This window comes from Ochlerotatus camptorhynchus, unplaced genomic scaffold, assembly GCF_037179485.1.
Source record: "Ochlerotatus camptorhynchus isolate MF236.1 unplaced genomic scaffold, CSIRO-AGI_Acam_v1.1 ptg000503l, whole genome shotgun sequence".
Lineage (NCBI taxonomy): Eukaryota > Metazoa > Arthropoda > Insecta > Diptera > Culicidae > Ochlerotatus > Ochlerotatus camptorhynchus.
The window spans coordinates 6,935,780-6,957,581 of NW_027040988.1; the positions used below are offsets into that span (position 1 = coordinate 6,935,780).

Consider the following 21,802-nt stretch of genomic DNA (forward strand, 5'->3'; position numbering starts at 1 on the left):
CAAGCTTGTTTCTTCCAATAAACCAGCACAAGGCTGAATGTCTAGCCTCTTTCTTTGATGATGCAAAATGTATACAACATGATGGTTTGACTACAGTTTTCCTCTTCCATTTCCTCAGTGGAATGCCGTAATTTATTCTGAGGAGATCGCCAGACGACAGAAAACTACTACTCACATTTATCTCTCTTTCAAAGCATTCTAGACATCTTCTCGTTCTATTCTATAGAAAGAAAGCAACATCTTAAGATTTGTCATTTATTTTCTTCGTTAGATCTCTGTTAAATTATCCTCGAGAAAACATTTCATTGCACTCGGAATCAGTTCCAGAAATTTGGTTTATATCAATGCACAAAATCATCCGGAACGAAATAATCACTGCAACATTGAAATTTATGGCACCGCTGGTGGGAAGAAAATCTCAGCTCGGGTCTCGAATCAATGCCCTCCGACAGAGAACATTCGAAAGATTAAAAGTTCTTTCCGTCATCACTTTTCTCCCTTTGGGCATTACTGTGCATTCACCTACAGGCAGAATCCCGGAAATGCAATATCGGAAGTATGCTGCTTCCACTTCCGGCTTTTGCATTCATGAAATTTTAAGCCTATGTAAATGAGGAAGATTATACTCTCGTAGCCTCACACACATATTATCGATTTTCCATTCCGCCCAGGTTGGTTTCCATGACTTTCCTGGCGCGGGCGATGGATGTTCCCATCATTTGAAGCCTTATCTTCCCACCGCGTTGTCGATTCTCTAAAAGTAAGCGATGAAGAACCATCGGTTGCATCCTTCATTTGCCCGTTTGGGATGCAAATGAGGAAAGTGCTCCATATACTTACATACTATGTTTTTTTTTTCTCTCTCTCTATTCCGAGAGCGAGCTATCCCATTTCCGCCCATTTGTGTCGAGCTGCAAGAAACGGATCGCACAAAGAAATCTGTAAAGAGCGTCGCTAACAATGTTACAAAGAACGCGACGCTGATGCTGGCAAAGCATGTGGAAAAGGACGTCCGGCGACGCCATTATCTTGCAGTTTTCTCAGTCGGTGCTCGAACGAACATAGTTGTTGTGGACGGTTTTCCTTCGGAAAGTTTTTCACCGTTGCTGATGGCGAAGAACAAAAAGCTGGGAAATGGGTGAACCATTTTTTTCTGTCATCATTCGCCGTTCAAATTTTAAGATCGGATGTTTTTTTTTGGGATAGGAGCAAGGAAACCGGTTGTTTTTATTTGTTGATGGGATTTGAAATGCTTGCTTTCATCGTTTTGGAATTTAAGGAGGAAAAGTGATATCACATGCAGAGTGAGCATAGACTAAGCTGTTTTTTTTTCAGAACACACACACACAATAATCGTGTCAAGTAAATTCTGTATGCTGGGATACATTTTGGTAGAACGTATGTTGGAATGATAAATACCAGGACTGTGGAGTCAGGCCGGAGTCTGAAGCATTTCCGGTATCATCTGGGCTTGGAGTTGGAGATAACCTTTGCGTTCCCGAGCCTCGACATCAGACATTCAAATTGCTGACATTTTATCAAGATTTTTATTTTTGAAACAATCCAAAGGATAAAAAAACTTGGTGTAGTGGTTCATCCGAAATCCGGAACCATCTCGGAAGTGTTACGATATGCAATATGGTCACGTGTGGCCTCCTTTTGTTTAGTCGGTAAAGACGCAGCTATAAAGCAAGACCGTTCTGGAGGCAGCTGGGTTGAACTCCCGGTTCAGTCGGGTCGAAACATTTATCGACTTCCCTGGACATACAGTATAATTGTATCCGAATAATACTAATGCAAAAATGGTACAGGCTTATCAAGCTCTCAATTCACAACTCTAGAAGTGGAATGTGTTGACGTGATACTAGCTTTGTTCGAAGCCGATGATGAATACACGGGTTGGGTTTGCAGCATGATTCGTGTTGCTAAACGGTACGCTGAATTCAAGCAACGTGTTCGTATTAACGAATAAAGTGACTGATGAATCTTGAATGTGAAAGGGCCTGAGATTAAACCCATGATATTCTGCTCAGTAAGCAAAAATGGTCGCTCTAAGGCCACCGAGCCCCTCATATTACATAACACCATTTATGCTCGAATTATTGTTGTAACCATTCAAACCCGGCACCGACGCAAAACACACGATAAGTGATGTGACTCTAACAGCTGTAAGCTCCATCGAGGATAATACGCCAATCTTTTGCTATGCACCATATCGTATTATCCTCAATTTAAATCTCGGATTTCACTTTAATACCCCGATTTCCGGATATCTCTCCACTATCACACACACACACACACACACACACACACACACACACACACACACACACACACACACACACACACACACACACACACACACACACACACACACACACACACACACACACACACACACACACACACACACACACACACACACACACACACACACACACACACACACACACACACACACACACACACACACACACACACACACACACACACACACACACACACACACACACACACACACACACACACACACACACACACACACACACACACACACACACACACACACACACACACACACACACACACACACACACACACACACATGCGCAACGAATATCATTTGTGTGTGTGTGTGTGTGTCATCCTCTATCCCTCACCCAGCCGGGGGCGTTGGACAAGTAGAACTGCGAATAATTTGATCAAATCTCATGCTCCGTAATGGTGCCCTTTATGTTGTGAAGACTAGTACTTCAAAAAGGGTAACTTTTGAGGCAAGACAGGGTGTCCTGAACAAGTTAAGGGAACAGGATGCACTAGATGTCCACAACAGGTACAGCAATACATCACATAGACGCCCTTATTCACACTAACTACTCAGAAGGTAGAAGGTCAAGAAGAGCCACCGCCGCCAACTAAAGATTGAACCGGGTACCTGGGACTCCCACGATATACCCGCGGCAATGGTCAGCAGACGATGCCATGTGCGTATTTAGTATGTAATATGTCAAATACACAGATACACTTGTCAACAATCTTCAACTGGAACGTACTCACCAAATCACTTCACCCGGGAGCGCATTCCCGATGCCTCCACGCATACTTCTCTCTAGCCATCCCCCAAACAATCCCTCCTCTAGTGACTCCACACAACAACCAAATATCACTTTCTTCGCTTTTCTCTTTCAAGTCACTCCGTGCACAAAAGCAATGCACATCGCAAAACCCTAACATCCTAACAGAAAAAATCAAACCACGCAGATAGCACCAAATCTTCTGATGCTTGCAATTTTGCAAACATGATGAATCATGTTTTCTTTCTCGATTCTAAAACTTCTCGGAAAGCGAGAAAACCACCGTCCGGGAGGCAGAGTGCCAGCGCTAATCCGGCAAATGCAGCCGAAAACTATGAAAACGAATGCACGCACAAAACAGAGAACAAACTTAAAACACAACCGTATCCAATGGCGTTCGAATCTCTACTCCACATGCGCAACGAATATCATTTGCATTAAAAAAAAACAACGAACAGGGCTAGGCATTCTCGCGTCACTTTTCAATAGGTCCTATCTACATTGATCGATTATCTGCATCGACTTTCTCTTTGAATCGTGGTCGTGTTAAGATATTTCTGGATATGTTTCACACACAGTTCGATGGAAGAAGCAACAATCTAGCATCTAATACAGTACTTTCCCATTTTTGTCAACCCTATCTGAAATTTTAGGCTGACAAAAACAAGAAGCTGACAAAATCTGGAAATTTTCTTTTTTAATATTTTAACCATCAAAATGATCTTGAAATCAAGTTTAACCATTATTTATCCCCTATTAATGGAATCACTGATAAATTTTTACTATTCTTACAACAAAAGGTACACCATATACCTGGAAAAGTTTGCGTACGGTTTGTTGAGTCGGTACGTACTGTTCGGTTTCCTTAAATTCCACTTGATTTTCAGCGCTGCAACCAAGACTGAACCTCCATATCTCAGTATCAACGTAAATATACTAGCCAGGAGCCGTCCCGAGATGTTCGGTATGATTCTAGCTACCGCGTTGATGGCCTTCGCTGCCTTCTCGTAGGCGTATTCTACGTGGCTATTGAAGCCAAACGGTCGTCGACTATCACTTCCAGGCATTTCAACACGCACTTCTAGTTTATTGCGTGCTCCTCAAAGGTAATTTCTGACCGCTGCAGCGATTTAAAGTTACTGGTCAATACCACCTCGCTTTTGTTGTAGGTTATCTGCAGCTTAGTTCCATGCATTAGGTTTCCAATCATGTCGACCGCCTCGGTCGCCAACATTTCCATCTATTCTAGCGTCTTACCTGTTACCGTTAGACGACGTCGTCCGCAAAGCCAACGATCTCAACTCGTTTGGGTAGCTTCAGCGTTATACCGCCGTTAAAATCACGTTCTAGAGCGCTGGACCAAGGATGGAGCCTTGTGGAATTCCCACCGCGATCCTAATCGATCTCTGTCCCATATTTGGCTCGTAGATCACAACCCGATTCTGGAAGTAGCGGCTGCCTCTCTGACAATCCTTGCTCACTCTCCGTGCATTTCCTCAGTCTGTTATGGATGATCCACTCCAAGAGTTTTTCGAGTGTATCCAGCAGGCACTGCTACGAGTAGCTCGTTGGTCACTTCGTTGTTATCTTCCTTTCCGTCTCCGTGCGATGTAGGTGGCCAGGTCGTTGGATCGTGCTTCGAGAAAAGTCCTTGCACGATGACTTTCAGGTTCTCTAAGCACATTTCAGCGGGCATGACTTGACATCTTCGTCTTTACGACACGGTGTGCGTCGTTGGCAGCAGCGTCTCGACCCAGGTTGACAGTTTGACTTGCTCTGCTTTGTCTCTCGTTTATGTGCTCGGAACATTCCTCTACGTTCCTCTCCGCTTCCTGTCTGCTTCTGTTCTTGCTCTCTGAACACGTCTTCTGGCTCTGAGAAAACCAGCGCGGAGGGTGCTAATTGCCTCGTTGCAGCAGTAAGCTGGAGGCCTTCTGTTATTTAGCTTCAGTTTCCTGGGCATGGTCGTGTCACATGCTCTTCATAACGATTCTGTCAACTCGTCTTCCACTTCAGGTCGCAATTTCTCGTCATCTGTACTGCCACAGGATTCCGTTGGCCGATGCCATATCGACGGACTGCAGTCCGCATAAAGTGACGTCAATAATGGATTCCCGGCCATCTCTACGAAAAGTGCTGGTGGTGCCTTTATTGAACAGCCTTATTTCCAGCTTCGCCATAGTTTCCAGCAGAATGTGCCCTCTTGCGTTGGTTGGTTGGTTGGTGTTTCCCCACTCCACTGCCTAAGCATTAAAGTCTCCTGCAATGACTACCGGTCTTCGTCCGATCAGCTCTTCGGTAAGTCCAACCAGTTCTCGTGGAACTGCTCCATCGTCCATGGGGTGCGTAGCAACTGCATATGAATATTTCGTTAATTTTGGCCGAAACCTTCTTCTTGAATGGAGGTATCTGCCCATAACTTGTATTGCAGCCATCTCAGCTCAATCCGCCACCTAGTTACCTTTATCGGGAAGGACTCGATACAGCTGTGCAGTGTCGCAATAATTACGGTTTATTTGAGTTACCTCTTTTATTGTTGCGACAAAACAATTAAGTGTCATTTGGAACGAAATGCTTGAGAACTCATGCTTAAAAACCAAAAAGTTCAACAAACTCTTCAGGCTGATCGGGGGAAAAAACTGACAAAATCGGGAAAGCACTGTATGACAAAGACGACATAATATACCCCGTCCGCCTCACTCATATCAATAGTTTCAAACTGAAATAACTGCGGAGTGTCTTATCTTATCGATTTGGTATGTTCAGGATGAATTATTCAAAAACATTTGCTCAATCTCATAAGCGTAGTTAGAGACCGGCGGGGGAAGGGGGCTTACTATATGCAGTTTTTAAAACAAAAATGTTGTAGTGTTAATATTTAATATCAACTTGTCCGTTAATTTGTTAGTTAGGAGATGTTGTTTGAATTATTAGTCCAGCTGCTATATTATTTCTATATAAAGCTTTTATTTGAAATATTAAACTGCCATTCGGGCCACCCGCATATAGAAAACACAGAAGTAGTCGTACGTCAAAAACCAAACCAGTAGAAAACGGAAACTGTCTTCACCAGTTTCGTCTCAGACACAGGTACAGTCGGATTTCGCTTGTTGGGCTAACTTTAAGTGGGCTACGTTTTAGTTGGGCTCCCAAGTCAAACGTCATTTCTAACAGTGCTGATTCCTTTTCGAAATTTCGACCGGCTTCATGCAAAAACCGGCAAACGAGTGGAGTAATGATACAGATTATTTCAATGCGATACAACGAGTTGCTTCCTTGATGGTTGTCAACGATATGGCTCGCTTTACAAATGCTCTTATGAGATTGAACAAATGTTTTTGAATAACCCATTCGAACAACTGGAGAGATGGGAAACTCCGAAGTTATTTTAGTCTTTATCGTTACTTTCATTGATATAAGTGAGGGGTGGAAAGGATACAGTAACCTCCCTCCCCCCCATATCTAACTACGCCTATTAAATGGAGCACATGTTTTTGAATACATCTGAACATACCAACTTGACAAGATCAGAAACACCGGATTTATTGTAGTTTGAAGCTTTATTTCAATTTATGATTGAATTTCTTAATGTACCTATGAGATTGAAAATTTGTTTTTGAATAATTCATCTGAACATACCAAATCGATAAGATAAAAAACTCCGAAGTAATTTCAGCTTGGAGTCTGACTTTCATTGGTACGACGGCAGAAAAAGGGATTTTTGGCATTTAATGCGAACCATTGATCTTTTAACAGCTATAACTTTTTTTTACATACATTCTAGCACCATACATCCTTAAGCAAAGTTGTTAGGCATTTCCTGGGCTATACTTTAACGTATTTAGATGCGTGGGTTGTGGTCCCTAGTAATAAAGAGGCAAAAAAGTAGGTTTTCTCATACTAATGTCCATACAAATTTCAAACGCATTGCGGAAAGCCGGGGTATTTACAACCAATCATCCCCAAATTATGCACAGTTATTTGGGGTCCCCCAATGAAAAAAAAAAACATTGTTCTGAAAAAAATGATCATGATGACCCATCCAAATACATACCTACATACTGATCTATGTTTTAGTTGATATGACTACTCCTGAATATCTGGAATAGGTTCTATCAGGGCCTTTTTGGGAACATCATTATCACCAAAATATGCCGTGCGACATAATTAAACTTAATTATTTTGAAAGATTAAGATATTAGACATGGATTCATGGTTTCCGGACAAATCGATGGGGCCACTATGAATTTGTTTTACGGACAAACTTTTTTTGCAATAGACATAATCTGGTTTCCAAACGGATTTAGCCATTTCCCGAGCTGGAACGAATATCTCGATACCTTAAATTGGTATGGATGAGCCTGACATAAGAGGTAAAATACAAAAAAATAATACAAAAAAATGTTCCCACAACACCATTCCAATACCAAATTATGGTAATGCAATACCAAAACAATACCACCCAGGTATTCTTTTGGTATCCAAATATAAATTTTTGGTATTTACAAAGTATTTTGTATGTAATTTTTTGGTATTATTCTTTGGTATTTACCTCTTATGTCATCCCGAGCAGGAACCGATAACTAACCGATAACATATGAATGTCTTAATGTGGTATGATACCTTATTTTGCTATGCTTGTGGTATAAAACCTTGTTTTGATATTATTCAGCTATCGAAATATTTTGTAAAATATCAAATAAATATCAAAATAACAAAATGTGATCTTTCAGCTTTTAGACTATAACGCCTCAAAGAGTTATTATAATGGTATTAGAAGACCTTTCAAATAGCAAGTTATGGTATTCTGGCATAGAAAAGCGTCTGTTATCCGTCAGTTATTATAGTAACTAAATTAGTTATTATAATAACTAAATTAGTTATTAGTTCGTTATTCGTAGAACATGTTTGAAGTATTATTTTTGGTATATTACCTCTTATGTCAGCCTCGTCAATATGTAGGTTGCCAGTTATGCTATTTTCATACCTGAATTTGGTATCCATAAGGTATTTTCTCCTGCTCGGGATGCTGGTCCATAACAAATTTTGGTATCAGGTCAGAATTAAGTATTCATTGGTTATTTTCTCCTGCTCGGGTTAGGTTGCCGGTAGAATAGTAATAATACCACCGATTTTGAATTCAGATGCTTAAAAAATGCCTCTAACTGTGACCCGATTTCGCAGTCCTACCAATGATCGAAGCTGCTACACAGCATATTATGTAATTCAATTGGTCAACACATTATAATCCCGTTACGATCGATCGGCAAACAAAAAGGTGTGAGAAATAGCACAAAGCTGACATAAATCATCGATAGCACAATCTCAGAAAACGAGAACAAACTCGCGTTGAATTATTTATGACACCGTCTCATAGTTCCGAGTGCAGCGCAACTGTGGAGAAGAATGTCTTCTGGCACTTACAGCAGTTTTCTATGCGTTTGCCACAATGCATGGCATTGCCATTATTCGGTATTAATTATTTCAATTGGAATCCATAATTCATGTTGTGCATTCGACCCGTTCAGCGATGTAGTTGAAGCGTGCAGACAAACTATGTGAATCACAACACAATCCCCTCGGATGTTCTGTTTTGTAATCTGGGTGTGAGAGACTGGGAGAATGTCAGGATGCTGCAGCAGTGTGCGCATCTATCCTGTTGCCAGTCGATGATTGCTTTCGAAAACTTCACGGAACTCAATTATCGATTGCATTGTGGTAAACTTTGGTAGCAATGGAGGAATACCAATGGAAATGATAATAGCAAAGAATAGAAATGTGGATTTTATTCCAATGCGGTTTAGTTTTGGTATGTAAGTTTACGTGTGTTGTGAAACATAATGTATAGGTAGATGCAAATTTGTTTGGTAGATTTAACATTTATCTGGAATTAGTATATATAACGCGGATGGATCACCCCTAAACCCAAGCGGAAAATGTAAGATTCTATTACAGATTTACATGATAAGTATGCAGAATTTGCAATGTTTCGTAACATGAACTAACTCTGTAATGTGGTCGCCGGAAGGTTTTTGAAATAATTTTGTATGTTTACTTATTTTTCGAACAATGTTTGTTCCCCAAATGCATTGCGTCTAGAAAATCATCTCGTGAAGGTTTTATACAAAAATATGAATTCTGGAAAAACTTGATTATACGCTGCAGTCCATTGCAAGAACTGCCATAACATTTGTTGCATGAAACGTATCCAGAGGATGTAATAAAACCAACCTTACGTTGGATGTAAGATAAATTTGCTTTGCGTGTAGATCTTTGGCTAATATAGTTTCCTTATCACCTTCCTTACGATTAGAGATGAACTAGCCGCCGTGTGCCAGCTAAAATTTTATATAATAAATATTAATTAATATAATTAATTATATATTAATGTAATTAATATAATTAATCAACAAAAACCTTACTTACTCCCGTGGACTCCCGGAAATTTTATACCGTTTTTGATCCGAACACTTTTTAAATTGAGCCCAGCTAATTTTCACGCAGCACAAATTAAAAATTGCTCAATCGTCATTTAGCAAGCACATGGAATGGAATTAAGTGACGGAGCAGTTCCACGCCAACTGACAAATGTATCAAGTAAAGACCCTCTTCGAATCTCATGAAACAATGCATAATTGTTCAGTATGGAAAATAAACAAAGATTGTGCTGGAATTCGGCTATTTTGACTCGTGTCTAATTTTTCAAAACGGCGATTTCGATGGTTTCAATCAATCGTAGCACGAAAACAGCTCTTTTAATCTAAATGACGTCTGAGACAAATTTGCAGGAAACAAGATTGCCCTTTAAAAAATATACACGGAAAACAAATGTTGGTCACTAATTCAAATGAAAAACTGTTTAAAACTTCAATACTAAAAAATGCGCATTTGTAATGTTTTGAAACTTATGTTTATTTAAAAGCTTATCCAAAATACTACCCTCTCTGATATTGATGATCGAAATTTTATTTCCATTTCGTCAAGCCAGTGTAGACTACATACAATGATTTTTACAATGTTTACTTACATACTATGTATTAATTCTATTCTGTTTTAGCTTAGTTTGTATTTGCTGCTTGGACATAGTGATGTCAATAGTTCCGCAATGCAAATTATATAGGCGCATCATTCGATTGATTGGGCTATTTTTTGCATAGTTTGTTCTGTACGATGTTTCTGAAAATAAATTCCGTGTTCTAAGATATCGACAAGGTGTGTAAAATTTAATTGTGCGAGAATTTCTGCCGAATCTATGCGCATTGAAATAATGTCGTTGATGAAGAAAAGCATTGCAAATTGGCGGCGCTCCTTAAGTGTTTGTATATTGATGAGCATGCAGCGCGCTTCATAAGATGGTAATGGAAATGCAGTCCAATTCAATTTACGTAAAGCATATAAAAGGAATTGTTTTTGGACAGATTCTATGCGTTCTTCGTGTATGGAAATGTATGGATTCCATACTAGGTGGCAGTATTCCAGAATTGGCCTTACATATGTGGTATATAAAAGCTTAATAGTGTATGGGTCTTCGAAATTATGACTGAACCTTTTGGTGAAGCCTAGCATTCTGTTTGCTTTACTAATGATAGTATTATAATGTTCTATAAAAGTTAGTTTGGAGTCTAGGATTACACCTAGATCTCTTACAATTTTGCTTTTTTCTACTATTTGGTTGCCTAATGATATTTCAATATGCGGTGTTTCAATTTTTCTACTAAATGCTATTGCAGTACATTTTTTACGTTCAGTTGAAGTAGACTTTTACTACACCAGGTGTGGAATATATTGATTTCATTCTGGAATTCTTCTGCATCGCTAGAATTACTTATTTCCATAAAGAGCTTCATGTCGTCTGCATATACAAGCAATTTTATTTTTTTAAGTATGTAGGAAATGTCGTTTATGTACAAAATAAAAAGAAGCGGGCCTAAATGAGAACCCTGGGGTACCCCAGAGGTGACTGATATTGAACATTTCACCGTTGACAAAGAATCCGTTTCCTGTGCAAAAATTAAAAAAAAAAATCAATGGACGTGCAGAGAACTTCTAATGGAGGTGGATTCTTTGAATCATTCCAAAGATATTCCGAGTTAAATTACATAGTAATAATGAGGATGATTTGATTAGGATTGTAAGCAGACTCCCAGAAGGAAATTCCAAAGGTAATTCTGAGCTAAATTTCAAAAGTTCTCTAAGGAGAATTCAAATTACAATTCCAAGGGATTTCTAACCACAATTTCAAGAAAATTCTAAGAGAGCTTCAAATAACTGCTGCCTTGAATTACATCAGAATTACGATAATAATTCCTAGGGAATCTGAAAACAGAACTCTAACGAGTACAGTAATAGTAGCTGATTTACGAGATGAACTAGTCAATGAGCTAAAAATCTTGCTAATAAAGTTTAAAGTGATAGTAGTAATGGATAAAATTCCAAAGTAGTTCTGACCCAGAACTTCTGAGAAGAACTCCACGGGTTTTGTGAAGAGAATTTCAGGATAATTTCAACGTAATTTTGAGAAATGATTCCTCGGATTTGTGAGTAGAATTCCATAGGAATTTCGAAAAAAAAAAAACAGTTTAGGTGATAGGGTTGCAGGCGGAATCATTTTTGGAATGCTTTGTGTCCGGACTCAAAGCTAATGGTGCCTTTACCGGTGAAATAGGAAGCACATCTGTGATTTTGATTCCAGATGTTTAAAAACTACCTCCGACTCTAACCCGCAGCCATGGATAATTCTATCGGAATTCTGAGCAGAATTCAAAGCAAATTCTCAAAATAATTCTGGTGATAATTCAGAAGAAATTCGGATGAGTATGCCATGGAAAATGAAATAGGATTTCTAACGGAATTCTAGTCTAGTCTAATTCTAAAGCAATTCGGACTGCAAATTAAAAACAATAGACGCATCCTGACAATAGTTTCAATTGAATTCTGGTAACATTTCAAATGGATTCTAAATGTGAGGATAGCGATCTACAATTATGAGAATAGTTTCAAGAGAATTTTAAGGAGAATATCAGTAAGCCTTTGGGAGCATTCCAAGGAAATTCATAGGAAAATTTCAAAGTAAATTTGAAAGAATACTTTGCGGTATTCTGAATGAATCTATACGAAATTTTCATGAAAACTTTAAAGAATATCTGAGAGCATTACAAGAATTTTTTTTTAGGGAATTCAAAGCAAATTTTGGAAGGATACTAAGGAAATACTGAGGAGAGTTCCTAAAGAATTTGCATAAGAATAATTCCCTGATAATATTGAAGAGAATTCCATTATTATTTTTTAAGGACATTCTGAGCAATATTATAAAGGAATTCATGAACCGAGATAAAGCTAGTTCTCACGGGAATAATTAAGAACTTGAAGAGAATTGTAGCGTGAATTTCAAAAGTTTTCTGGAGAGAATTTCTAATGTGTTATGAAGTTTGTTTTACAGCAATCCCATAGAAAAACGATGGATTGTATTTCATAATTTCGTAATAATTGGTAATTTTGTGACTTATCGAAATATATTTAATCTCTATATTTTTATTTCGCCATTAACCATTTTTTGGATCAAAAGGTCAAGTGAAAGATTATTAAATCTAGTGTTTAGTAAAATATGTATATGGACTTTATACGTGGTTTACATAATCGATTATCATGGTCTCGAGACCAAAGTCACTATGTGACACTTATATAATTGTTAGGAGAATAAGCTGTTGTTAGGTTAAAATGTTAATTCAAAAGAAAAGCCTAGAATAATCACTACAACATTCTGATGTACATCCTAAGGGAGCAGGATTCCATGATAATTCCGAGATATTATCCTAAGAAATTCTGAAATGAATTTCAATAAATTTCTGGGGAGAAGAAAGGAAGTTCTGAGTTGAGTTTCACGGAAATTCTTAGAATAATTCCATGCGAGTTGTGAAATGAACGTCAAAAAGAATTCTTATGTGATAATGAGAAGAATTTTATGGGGATATTTAGGAGGATAACAAGTGAGATTTAAGAATAATTCCAAGAAAAATTTGACGGGAATTCAAAGAGAATTATCAATTGGAATTTAAAGGGTGCTTTGAGCATAATTTCAAAATAAATAGACTCAGGAGGATTTGATTAAAATTAAAAAAAAAATCAAAGGAATAATATTAATATGTCAGGATAATATTAAGGGAATTCTATAGATGATTATAAATAAAATATCAAGGGTAGTTTCAAGAAGATTTTCGAAGAGTATTCCAAGGTAGGTGAAAAGTTATAAGGGTTTTTTAATTGTTTTTTAATGAGAATCCCATACTAATTCCGAACAAAATTCCAGACAAAATAAAATTCCTGGTTGTTGACAGGAAAAATTACTCATTCAAGAAGTATTGATTTTCCTATATCCTTTCAAGAAATGGCTACATTAGTGTGAGATTAGATTAGATTAGTAGCATTTAATTTAAAATTATCGAAGAGTTTAATTAAGGTATTTTGTAGCATTTTACAATCCTGCCATATTTTTCCGTTTTAGTTAGCATAGTTTTATTTAAAGTTCTTACAGATTTCAGCTATAAAATCTAAATTCTTAAATTAGAAATTTGTTGCAAATTATTGTAGAATTTGATTTTAAATTCTTGTAGGGTTTAATTAATTTTTTTGGCAGAACCTTTTAAAAAAAAAAACAGTTCCCTACTGCTTCTGTTACTCATCCTGTCAACACCGGCAGTCTGTGAAAGTAAGCAAATAAACCTGTTGCTTGCATAGCATCGCATACAATAGCACCAATTACCCACCTAATTGATGCAGTTAGTATACCTCTCACGCAGCACTGGGACACCTTCAGGGGTCTTGCAAAGCAATTATCCCTCATTCATAAATTCCCCGAAGGCGAGCCCCTTTTGCCGTCACTTTCAACTGGATTTCAAAGCTCGATAAACCGTTTAACCAAAAGTCCCTTTCTCTAACTTGAAATGCGACTGAGTCCCATTTTCCCCTTTTTCACATTGATAAATTTCAGTTGTGGAAAGTGCATATTTCAAAACTTTCGGGGAACAAACTTTAATCATATCACAGGAAAGTTTATGGATGTCCACATTGCTTTATTTTATCGCTCGATGTGGTCGTTGTTGATGATGATGCTAGAAAGGGGTAAGTCCATTGAAAAGTTTGCATTCAGTTTTCCATGCTAGGTCAATTATGTTTGAGTGCATGGAGCCGGCAGGAGAGGGGTGAATTTTCTTCTGCGGTCACCCACTTGGGAACGATTGAACTTGTGTGTGAGTGTCTCTCGGTCTGTTTCTGTCATCGATCTGTGTTGCAAGTATGGCATGGATGAAGTGAAGTTGTTGCTGTTAGTAGTTGGTGATGACGACGTCGGTCGAAGACTGGATAGGGTCCAAGGATCCATTGCCTAGCAGCAACTTTGTAAGCTCATTTCCTGTGGCTTTCATCTTTATAGAGGGCTACTCCTTGGCAGTTTATGGCTGCAGAAAGACTGTCTGGAGTGTGGTTTTCTTATCCAGACGGGTTGGCATCTGAAAGAGGAATGTGCATGAGATTGCCGGTAGGCACCTGACTACTCCGGATTCCATAGTACTTGCTTTACTGTAACATTCTGTACAGAAAACTGCAGTAAAAAGCAAATACGGGAACAGACCTTAAGTGTGGTCTCGAATAAATTAGTTATAAAACAAATATTGTGTTTGCATTACGCTTATCTCTGCGGTGGACAGCTCTCTGATGTGCATTCATCCGTTCATTTAGCTGCCGTCCTAGAAAAATAGACATAGGAAAATGGACAGCAGCGCGGCAAGCATGAGTGTCCTCGAATGACCTTTTCGTAGTCCAGTTCGTATCTTCTTCGTCTGTGCAAGACGTGGTTGGTTAGCAATTTAATTATAGCCGCCCCCGTCGTTTCGCACCTTTTCACCTTCCAACTTCCTGGAAATATCCGCGAGGGCAACCGTCGTCCTAGTTGTTGACTGCCGTGGTGTTTGTACGTAACCTAATAGATTAGTCCCACAAAAGGATCCGTTCGATGTTCACCTAGCAGAGTCGTCGCAACAACAAGACAACAAAAGCAACGGCACCGCCTTCGCCTTTTATCAATTATGCAAACGAAAGCAAACAAACATAATTTATGGAATTGCTTGCAAACTGCGAACAGAAATTAAAGCTTGGTTTTAATTTATTTTTTGTTTATTCTTCTCCCCGGTTTTCCCGATGATGTCCCGAATCCACCGTTTGTGAAAGGGGCAACCTTTGCTGTGGCGGTGAGGTTGCCTTCAAACTCTGGTTTCCACCAACCGACATTGGAGTTTCCCATCGGAAAAATGATTCCTCCTCTGTCATCCTCTTCTCTCTGGAAAAGTTCCGTTGGAAAGGGGAAAGCTTTGTGTGGTCGTCCGGGAAAAAGAGTTTCCTCGGGCACTTGCAGAGTTATCATTCCGGTAGTAGCTATGTAGTACCGTCCCTTAATGGGCCTCTCTTAGCTCAGTCGGTAAAGGTGCAGCTATATAGTAAGACCATGCTGGAGACGGCCGGGTTCGATTCCCGGTCCGGTCTAGGAATTTTTCGGGTTGGAAAATTTCTCGACTTTCCTGGGTCCACACAATAATACTAATGCAAAAATGATACAGGATTAGAAAGCTCGCAATTAACAACTGTAGAAGTGCACAATGAACACTAAGTTGAGAGCTGGCTTGAAGTCCCATTATGGACGTAATAGAAACCAACGAAGAAGATGTACCGTCCAGACGTCATACAAACACGAAGCATGGAAGTAGGTTCCTACAGAACAATTGCATCGCCACCATCACCAGCAGCAGTAGCAGTATCCTCTGCTGGCGATGTGATAAAAGCTTCAGCGGATTAAATTATAAAAATTTCATTATAACCCTTTTTCCTGCAAACAAACACTTTGCTCTGAATAATGCTCGGATTGTGTGCAGTGATCCTATTTGTTGGGTGATGCTGCTGCGGTGAATGAATGTTCTGCTGCTTTGGTTATGGCAGCATTATCTAACACCAGCTGCTGGTATCAAGCTGTGCGGTATTGGTGGTTTACTCAGGCAATAAGGAGCGTTTAATATCAAATTTCTATAGCGTTGATAGTCATGTAAAATGATTTGGTTATATAATGCAGCGCAGTGGATTAAACTAGGAATGACACAATTGACTTTGAAACAGAGTGTCTTTTATCTGGAAAATTTATTTCATTTCTAAAAATACCTATATGGAATTCTCAAGGAGTTTTCAAATTATCTTACCAAGCAACCGAGACAACCAGAATGCACGTATATTCAAAGTTGTTTCTGTGATATACAAACATATATACAAATAAAGAAATCATACAGTATGCAAAAAGTTGCTTATACATACAAATGATTTAACATCATATACGATTTAATCTGTAATAAAAAAATCAATCAACTTGCGATATAATCCGAATTAAGTTGTGATGGAAAATTGATTCATCGCATATAAGTCGGTGCGATGTATTCTTATATCCGAATTGATTTGTAGCAATTTACGTCTGTACATTGTTAAACGACTTCTGGTTGTCTGGGAGTTCAACTATATTGCCCTCTATCCTTATTGAGCAGAATAATTGCATAGATTATTAAAGACTAGTTAAATAACCCCGGTCTCAACTAGCCTAGTCAGTAAAGGCACGGTCTTATCAAGCCGGAGGCAGCCGGTTAGGAAACTAACCGGGAAACTAACTAAGGAAATCTTTCGAGTTTGAAATTTGCTCGACTTCCCTGGATATAGAGTAGCATTATGCTGGCCACAAAATTTTCAAAACTCATGCATTGGTTGGCATAGAAAGCTCTCAATTAATAACTGTGGAAGTGCATCTAGAGCACTAAGTTGGGAGCCGCAATAAACCTATAAGATGAAGTGAATACCCTCGGCGCACAGTGGTTTCATAGTGAAAATTCACGAACTTAATTGATTCCTGACAAATGCGTACATTTTGGCGTTTAAGTGTGTTTAGAATATATTCATAATTTTATCTTTCGCACAGGGCCGTCGTAACCACCACTAGGGGCTCTGGTCTATTTTTTATTGCGATATAAAATTTCAAATTCTATCACACATGAAATAAAAATAGGTATTTTTCGCTTGAATTTCATTTTCTTACCTGCTTATTTTAACACACGTTTAAATTGAATAAACTTTTTTTTTTAATTTTATTATAGTCACTTTAACACTCTTGGGTCATTCGTGACTTGTCCGGGGGTGAGATTTGAACTCGTGACTTTGGCGTGAGAGGCATGGATGTTAACCACTACGCCGGGGTCGCCTAAATCTCTTTACGACTCCTCATACTTGTGAATTTGTTAATAGTAGTGTTGATATAAATTTTCATCAATATTTCGTACTCAATATTCATGATCATTAAACAATTTAGTCTGGTTTATAGCATCCTACATTTTTTTCACTCATTTTAATCTATCTTGAGCAGTTAGTGGTCAGCATTGGAATAACATTTAAGAAAACCTATTTCCCAAACAGCAATTTTGGTTTTATCACAGCCTTGTTTCCCATGATTTGGACTTATCGAATGCTTTAAAACCGTACTAAAACTTGCAATACTACTTGGGTTCAGTCCATATTTCAATAGTGTACTCATCCAGTATACAATTCGTTTATGATATTTGTTTATTAGGGATGTGCAGTCTTCATCAGTGTCAATCTTTTACTGTTTTGCTGTTTCAAAGCATTCCACCAACAACTTAATTTCATTACAAGCCTTTGGGAGTTTTCCTTATTAAAAAGATGTTAAGATTTTCCTTCTTTACTTTACTTAAATCTTGGGTTAGGTAGGTTCCGATTCTGCACGGTGTAGTTTCATTTTTATACCTATGATCTTGATATGTTTACCTAGGGGATGAGTACTTAAGGGGGCTAGATTTTGATAAGTAGGATTGACACTGATGAAGGATGCACATTGTAGTCGAAATACGTATCTGTCATGAATACAAAAAGTAATTAAGTGGAATTAAATGGAAGATAAACTTGTTTTGCTGTTTGAAAGCATTCCACCCAATTTTATTGCTTCGTCAAGATTCCAATTTTACGGATTCGTTCGACCCGGCATTAACGAATACACGTACCCAATGGGATTTGAGTATATTTGGACCAACCATTGATTGTACGGCAATTTGAAGAGATAACTTCCTGATGTCTTTGCAGAAGTGGTTAACCAGATAGTTGGTCACCTTTTGGGAATAGTCAGTTTCCGGTAGGTCACAAGTCTGGCCTTGTGGAAGATCCGGAACATCCGTAAAAGTGGTCAATTCATGAAACTGATCGTAGAGCTCCGCAGTTTTTTCGAAACCACTCATAGACGTCTTATCACAATAAATTCGGAGTTGTGACCTAAAAATGGATACTGGGGACTATGGGATGGTCAACTAAAAAATCCGGAACATCCGTGTAAGAGGTAAATTCCTGAAACCGATCCTAGACCACTCATAGACGAATTATTAGAGAGTTGTGACTGGAATATAAACTCTGGGGTCAGTTCGCGTAAGTGATTCTAGAGCTCCGCGTTTTTTTTTTCTAAACTGCTCATACCCATCTTATCAGACAGAATTCGGAGTTGTGTTCGGAATATAGATTCTGAAAACTACGGGATGGTCCTCCAGAAGATCCGTAAAAGTAGTAAATTCTTGAAACTGTCTCCACTCATAAATGTCTTATCAGAATAAAATCGGAATTGTGTTCGGAATATGGACTCTGCAGACTACGGGATGGTTCACCGGAAAATCTGGAACATCCGTAAAAGTGGTAAATTCATGCAACTGACCCTAGAACTCCGCGGTTTTGTCGAAACAATTCATAGATGTCTTATCAGAATTAATTCAGAGTTGTGTTCGCAATATGGGTATGGTCCTCCAGCAGATCCGAAACATCCGTAAAAGTGGTGAATTCTTGAAACTGATCATAGAAACCACTCATAGACATCTTATCAGAAATAATTCGAAGTTATGTTTGGAACATGGACTCTGAAGACTACTCTACTAGGATGGTCTTCCAGAAGATCCGAAATATCCGTAAACGTAGTAAATTCTTGAAACTGATCCTATAGCTCCGTGGTTTTTTAGAAATCACTCATACATGTCTTATCAAAATGAATTCGGGGTGGTGTTCGGAATATTGACCCTGGAGACTACGGGATGGTCCACCGGAAAATCCGGAATATCCGTATAAGTTGTAAATTCATGGAACTAACCCTAGAACTCCGCGGTTTTGTCGAAACGTGGTCAATTCATGAGACTGATCCTAGAACTCCGCGGTTTTTGAAACCACTCATAGACGTCTTATCAGAATTAATTCGGAGTTGTATTCGGAATATGGACTCTGGAGACTACGGGATGGTCCTCCGTAAAATCCAGAACATCCGTAAACGTGGTCAATTCATGAGACTGATCCTAGAACTCCGCGGTTTTTGAAATCACTCATAGACGTCTTTTCAGAATGAATTCTGAGTGGTGTTTGAAATATGGACTCTGGGTTTTACATTATGGTCCTCCGGAAGATCCAGAACATCCGTTAACGTGGTCTGAGACTTAGACTGATCCTAGAACTCCACGATTTTTTAAACCACTCATAGACGTCTTTTCAGAATGATTTCGGAATTTTGATGTGATCCCAGGGGATCATGGAATGGACCTCTGGAAGATCGAAAACATCCGTAAAAGTGATCAGTTCTTGAAACAGATCCTACAGCTCTACTTTTTCAAAACCATTTCATAAACGTCTTATCACTATGAATTCGGAGTTGTGATCGGAAAATAGCCTCTTCGGACCACATCTAAAAATGTGATCAGTTAATGAAACTGATCCTAGAGCTTCGCAGTTTTTTCGCAAACACTCATAGACGTCTCATTAGAATGAATTAGGAGTTTAGACCGGAATATGGAATTTTTAGTAAACCACTTAAAGTATACCACAGTCTAATCTGTTCAACATGGTTCCTATTTCACACGCTAAAAATATTACCAAATTCTCCAAAAAGTGCACAACCTTATGGTCCCTGCACCTTTATAAGTTGATATTTCATCAATTTTCCATCTGATCCCCTGCAACTGTAAAGACGTTGCCAGGTGTATAATGTATATTGTTATTCAAAAATAAAAAAATAAATTGCAAAAATTGAGGTACCTTTTTTCTAGTGTGTACAATTGGTTTCAAGCCAAAATTGACTCTATAATCAATTCACGAATTAAGAACGGATTTTTGTTATCGAGTAAATTATATCAATATTTCATCAATATTGAATTTAGATATGCTCGGTAGTAACCTAATAAAACTGGCCAACTTTAAAATCTTTTAAATAACTAGGGGAAATGAATTTAATATCGGCCTAAATGTCCCTAATATGGGCCCATACATAAATTCAGCAATCGACTAAATTTTCAATAGCGACCAAAAATATCCTTTAGTACCGTCCCAATGACGCGTTCATCTCGATAAAATTGATAAATAGCAGATTTTTAGCGATGGGCCCAATCTTAGATCCATAGGCCAACATTAGAGCCATTTCCCCTAGTAAGTTTGATAACATATTATTTTTTCTCTTGTTGAGTGTACAATAGATGTGTATCGGTATTTAACACACATGAACAAATATTACCCACAAATACAATAAGTTATTCGAAGGAACGCTGATGAATGTGTCTAACAATAATTCATTTTTGTGTAAACAAATTAATCTATTCAATTGTTCTGGGGGTAACCCTGGCGTAGCGGGACCAACGGCTTAACATCCCCTCATAAAATCTCTGATCCAAGTCGTGATCAGAGATTTTATGCTTCAGAAAATCCAGGTGGTGCTGACTGGGATTCAGCCCAGGTCCTTTGGGGTGAGAGGCAATCACGCTTACCACTATCCCGACGTAGCGGTTAACATCCATACCTCTCACGCCAAATTGAAAAATTCAAATCTCAGCTCCGGACAGGTCACGAATGACGCAAGAGTGTTAGAGTGACCATAACAAAAAAAAAAGTATAAAGATCTGTGCCAAGGGATACGAACGGAAGCTTGACGTTGGACCGCTAGTGGACGGAACAAATATGTTGATCAATTAGTTCTTAACTCTTTACTTTTCAAATGGTGGCCACACCATTACAAGTCAATGCCGACCGGATGACGGTGGCCTAGTTGTCTTTGTATTGGTGCGATGCGTACTGTTCCACTCATACGTCGTGCCCGACGCTTATCCGTGCGCTACTCGAATGCAAATGACAAAGAAATCGTATAGCAAGCGTTTTTACTATCGCTGCTTTTCTCCTCCCTTCCTTTCATTGGTGAAATGGTGAGTGGTCAACCGAGCATTGAGCTCGCTCATGTGAGCATGCGCAATTTGTCGTGTGTTCGATTTGCGCTCTATCGTTGCGTCCGTGTTTGGGATTTTTCATTACATGTCTGAATTTTTGTTTTTTTATGTGACCCTCAGTATAGAAATTTAAATTGTGTTCTTCGCTTTTAGCTTATAAATCCATGTTGCAATGTTTACCGTTCAAATGAGCAAATGTTACCTGAAAATGAGAAAAAAATATTCGTTCTGCAGTACATTTTAAAAACAAGGTATCCAATTTTGATACATAATTTGATTGGATAAGTACCCTTCTCTCTTCTAAGTGCAAATATCCAAAAACCACGGAGCTCTAGGATCAGTTTCATGAATTTATCACTTTTACGGATGTTGCGGGTCTTCCGAAGGACCTTGTTACTTTCCGGATGC

At 38.6% G+C, this 21,802-nt stretch overlaps 1 protein-coding gene across 4 annotated transcripts in view; it reads left to right on the forward strand.

Annotated features, from left to right (window-relative positions):
• The window catches only part of SPoCk (secretory pathway calcium atpase), a 183,828-nt gene that overhangs the window by 96,630 nt on the left and 65,396 nt on the right, over positions 1 to 21,802 (forward strand). The window lies entirely within an intron of this gene.